The following is a 6,000-nucleotide window of genomic DNA, read 5'->3' as shown; positions in this document are numbered from 1 at the left end:
GACCATTGATGAGAACCTCACCGTAATGGTCGACGCGTTTACACGAGTTTCTTGGGCGAACCTAATATAATTAATTCATTTTTAATCAACCATGACATTTTTGAAAGTTCTATACCTGTATTTAAAATATCGATCATTTCCAAGAAATTCCATTTCGTTTAGCGCCATTTTGCTTTTAAGGTCCACTGAAATCCTGGAGCATTCAACCCGCACCTTCAAAGTCAGTAATGAGTTGTTGATAGATTTCTCATTGTTCATAAGTACCAGCGAAAAAAAAATTTGAGTAATGCATCAGTGAAATCATGTTAACTGCGCTTACTGCTAACCGCTCTGTCTTTCAAAACCAAATGGCGAAATTAGGAACAATACAGTTGAAGCTCGACTCTTTATAGAAGTTAATTCATGCCAATTGTTTCCTGTTCAAGTAGACCCATACACCCAGCCAGTCTGATCAATATGGTTTCTATTCTAATGTTGGATCTAGCCTACAGAGTAGTGGTTGTTTTTTAGGTACGGTAGAAGTAGGACGTGTGAATTCCTAACAAACAGCATACGGATATGCTTACGTAGATTCAGTATTGATTTGGCATAATATTTCGCTAGGTTTTATATTATTCGCTAAACCTTAATACTTTATAATACTTTACCTTTCTTATGTTTACAGTGTGGTCAAAAAGCATAGGAATATGCTTAGGTAGGCTCAGTATTGATTTGGCAAAATAATTTGCCAGGTTTTATTTAATTCGCTAAGCCTTAACACTTTAATATTTGAACTTCTTACGTCTACAGTGTGGTCGAGATCAGACCAACACCTTCCTTTTTGGACAACCCCCAATACTGCCAACGGATGACGTCACTATATTAATTTATACAGGGTGTATATAGATGTTTGGAATTAATTTATTATTGCACACAAGTGATAACGAGTGAACAAAAATATTCGATGTGCTACCATTGTGGTGGAGGCACTCTTCAAGACGACTGTCCATGCCTTGTAAGCACTAAACTCATGACACAAAAGTGCAAGTAAATGTTTTCAGTGATTTTCTCATCAAGATGAATTCGGTTTCTAAGAATGGCCACCCAAAATTTTACCTTCCATCGCAATTGATGTTAGTGATGTCGTAACCAGTGAGAATTTTGTTGGGCCTTGTAATGCACGTTATGTCGGTTTACCGTACCATCCCTGTGGTCGGTTGGCAAGTTTTAAACAATTTGTTTTAAACTCTTGTTTAAAACTTGTTTTAAACAGCCATTAAAAAAAATTTGTTTAAAACATGTTTTTATGGAGAGATATTTCGAATATTTATAACTCTTTTTATTTGAAAATGAGCGAAAAGATTATATAACAGAAATAATAAGATTCAGTCAAAACCTTCCAATAACTCGACTGTTTCATATGTGTGTTTAATTGTTTGGAAACCCTATCAGTTGATTTATTCGTTACCAATCTGTCTTGAAGATTTATATTCTGTTAAATGATTTTTTGTAAAATAATGTAATAATAACTATATGCATCTAAATAAGTAACCAATGTAACCTCTAAACCTAATTAATTTAAATGTATTTCTGTAATTTTGTACAAACTTTAAAGTGTAACTGCATTCAAAATTTGTATTCCCTTATCTATAAAGATCTTTTTTTTTACCTCTTTCAATACCAAGCAAAACGCGCCTCGGTACTTTCCCATCTTCTTGGAGGGTCCCATGGCTCATCGGTTAGTAGTGGAAAGTTTCTAAAAACACTTCCTGAAGCCTCTCTTCAGTCCTTTTCATGACCATATAAGGTAAAATTTTGGAGGCACAAGAAGCTACTGACCAATGAGAAATGGGCACCCCTTTTTTGAAAATATCTTGGAACTCTAGGAGAGAAATGCCCGTTTTAAAAGACGAGCAGTTGCAAACTTTCGCTAGCCCTGTAAACTTCGGGAAACCTCTCTCTCCTCCCGTCTAAGGGACCCATCACGGGATGGGCGAATTTATAGAACCTTTTTTGTAACTCGTTTGAACTTTAATTATCTTAATAAACTTAATATTTTTGTTTTTATTTAAACTCGAGTCCATGAACATTTCATAGTAAATTATACGCCCAATCGAACCACCGAAGTAGGTTTAATTTCTCGCGAAATTAGACCCAAACCTTTAGATCTTTTTCAGTCGGGATTTAAAGGCGATTCATCCTAGTTCTCCCATTTGAGCACCCTCGACACCAAACTTCCCATCACATATTCAAAATATATGATTAAGGATAACTTATTTTGTCGTCTACTTAAAACAAAGCAACAACGTTTCTCCTATGTGGTTTCTCTACACTGTTGGTACATTTTACTGTTCTTAAGTGATTACGCGTAATATATAAAGCCAGGCCCTTGACAGTGCTAAAATTAATACCCTTAATCCGTAAACGGAAAACATGAAGCGCCTACAAAGTAATTAGAGGTGGTGATGTTTCAAATGTATGATGAGTTCTGACCAAGAAACTCTGAAGTACGGAAGCGGAAATTCCTTAATAGTGGCCACAAAGAAATCAAGCATTTAGGCATTAGAGGTTACATGTATAAATTCATGCATCACCCTCATTTTGAATCCGCTATATGAAAAATTACATTTCCTTTTGAAAAGATCGCTTGCTCCTTTTAAACAGTCAGTAGAATATTTCAGATATTCAATATTGGTATCTCTGAACACGTACTCCCTTCTAAATAATTAATTTCATGACAAAATATTTTCGAAAAATCTAATTTTGTTCGTGTTTTTAACCATAAAAACTTTGTTTTTAACAAAATTTTTGCCAATCCTGGCAACGTCCCTTTCTTAGATCTTCAAATCCTAAAGTTTAGAAGCTCTTGATTTTGGTGTTTGACTTCGCAAGTACGTGTTCCAGGTTCATTAGTCTAGGGGTATGATACTCGCACTGGATGCGAGTGGTACCGGGTTCAAATCCCGAAGGAACCAAGTCTTACAGCTTTATATTAGGCCTATAAATTTAGGAGTTTTCGATTTTGGTGTTTTTCTTCTCAATACGTTTTCGTGGTCAGTTGGTCTAGGTGTATGATACTCGCTTTGGGTTCAAGTTGTCCCTGGCTCTCATTCCACACGGTCAATTTCTGACATCTTGAAATTTTGAATTTTAGAAGTTCTTGCTCTTTATAAACAGTCAGTAGAATATTTTACATATTCAATATTATTCTCTCAACACGTACTTCCTTCAAAATAATTAATATCATAAAATAATTTCGGAAAATGTAATTTGCTCTTGAAAAACCGTAAATATGTAATTTTTTTAATTAATTTGGAGGGAATAAATCGATTAACAATTAAATGAGTTGATTTAATTAAATAGTGATTAAGGATTGAATTAATATAAACAAAGAAAAATTGATATATCGGAACTTCAGTCAATTGATAAACGTCACTCTCATCGTTTGTTTTTTCTGTCTTGGTCCAAACCAAGACCCTTTTTTTGATCAGGTAGGCTGTGAAAATAAGTACCCTGCTCTAGCAGCAGTAGTGGCTTAAATGGAGAGCCGCGAATATAATATTTCGACTATTAGAACTGGAAAAGTGATTTTAAACATGTTTAAAACTAGTTTTTTTTGCGTTTTTTACTGTTTTTTTCTACTTGTTTAAAAAACAGTTTAAAACAAAAAATAGTGCTTTAAACAATAAAAAACACAACTTTTGTTTTTTTTTTTAAACTTAATTTTTGCCAACCCTGCCTGTGGAATAAAGCCTTGTCAGAGCATACTACCATTCTAAACAATAATGGATCGGTCTTGCCGTCTTAGGTAATCCTCGTCCGTTAAGACTTGGGCCTTGGTTTGTATGTCTGAGAGTATGTCATTGTCATCAATACGCATACTACTAAGCAACCATGGATTTAAACCAGCTAGGACTTTGTCCACTATCTCTTGCTCCTGCATATTCTCGTCAGCTTGTTTACATAGTCGTTTTAAATCCAAAATATAGTTCAAAACACTTTCTCCTTGGTTTTGCTTCCTATCTGCTATTTACATTCTTAATTTGCGTTTAAAATCTTTTCCCAAAAATGATGAGCTAAACTCATCTTTAAAATCTGACCAGTGAGTTACTCTGGCTTTAACCCGTTCCCACCAAAATGTCGAGTTCCCCGTTATCATTAGAGGTAGTGATTCTACAACTTGAGCATTAGTAGCTCTCCTAACTGCTAGGCATTTTTCAGCCTCATGCAAAAATAGCAAAGGGTCCTCGCCCTTCCTGCCTCCAAATTTTGGTAACGGATTCTCTTTACTGCTAAAGATCTCGCGCCTATTTCCATCAGCAGGTGCTAAAGCCGTTGCTAATCTTTCTATCATTTCTCGGTCAGCTTGACGGTCAGCCTCCTGCTGCTCTTTCATTTGATTAAAAATCACGGCTAATTGATCCATTGGATCCAATTTCTTAAATGCGTCTGTTTGACTACGGGTTTTCAAATAGAACATACCCCGTATCCACAATTTAAGTGTGTAGCCCACGTTTTTAGAAATTCTGTACTTTACCCAAGTAAAGAGACGCGATTCTTTTTATTTTTCTGTGAAGATTACTACAGTTCTTCTGTTTCAGTTCCGCTGTACAGTCTCTTGCAGTAACAAACACTACCGCTCTTCAGTCTCAGTTAAACAGTTCCACTGTTCCACTGTTCCACTCGATTCCAGTAGTTGGAGTTCTCAGTTCGCCCGTTGCCGGATATCCACTTTCCTTTTTATGGATCTTCTTCTCAACGACAGCAGCGTTGTGGTCCTTTTGTGCTCTGCATTCCTTTCTTTTGTTTTCTACTTGTTTGCTTTTCCGTGCTCCGCGCCTACACCAATTATTCAAACGCGGTCTTCTTATTAGTAGGGCGTTTTTGCGTCACAATTAATATTTAGCAATAATTAAGTAAATTTTGGAATCCTTTTTAGAGAACAAAACAAACTTTCTTTTATTTAAGTGCAGATACATAACTCTTTATTTAAGAGAGCAAGAAAACTAGGTCCCTCTCTGACCATCTCCGAGACCTTCATTGTTTCGACTGTCTCGACTATACTAAAAAAAGATAGAAAACTTCGACGGCCCCCACTGCCCCATGTGGTTTTTACCTGGAAGCGTCTAGTTTGAAAAGTCCTACCTTACATATTTTGACAACCATTATCCACTGGAATTAACAAACATCGAGGTCCGGCCGGGCCCCAGATAGGTACGGGCCCCGGGAAAATGGACCGAATTGCTAACCTTTCTCGACTGCCCTGCTCATAATGCAAAATTGAAACTTGGAAAATCATACAAACCGAACTTGAATTTCTTGGTTACGATAGATACAAACAAAATTTGCAATTTCAAATCTAAGTTGTTATTAAATTATTCAAGTTATTGGAGATTAAATTACACCAAAGTTGAAATTGTAAAAATAAAAACCTGCCACCATTATTTTGCCAAATCAATATAAGGTCTAGAAGTACAAATTCGTTACTTAACACATGTCAGAAATTCCCACGTTCTATCTATACGATAATTGCAGAAAAGCGACCAAGCTTTATGTTGTTTCCAACCTTAGAAGAGATAAAATTAGTTTAGAAATCCGTTCTTATCTATATTGAACTCTACTCCCTCTAACGTTGTAATAGATTTCAATTACTATACAAAAGTTAGAAACGTTATTGATCATATTGTCTGGTTGCAAGTAAACATATGACATAAATTCACTTTTACATCGAGTGTAGCTACATTTCTCCAAATATCATTTCTTGATACATACTCCAGCAGACGCTTTTTAATGTTCGAAAAGAGAGTGGTTAACGACAAGCACAGTTAACAGGGTGTTAATAACGGATTACCCAAATCAGAAGTATTACTTCTTACTTCTAGAAGTAAGAAATACACGATTCCAGACTTCAAAGGCAAGTACATTTCTTGCGATTCTCTTGGATTAATATCGCGTACCAGGCTGGTTTATTTTTCTCTTTCCCTAATGGATTAAAATTACCTAATTTTGCGTAAGCTTAAA

This window comes from Phalangium opilio, unplaced genomic scaffold (assembly GCF_054372755.1).
Source record: "Phalangium opilio isolate 3A_F unplaced genomic scaffold, DU_Popi_V2 ptg000061l_1, whole genome shotgun sequence".
NCBI classification, from domain to species: Eukaryota; Metazoa; Arthropoda; class Arachnida; order Opiliones; family Phalangiidae; genus Phalangium; species Phalangium opilio.
Note: the sequence above shows the minus strand (reverse complement) of the source record.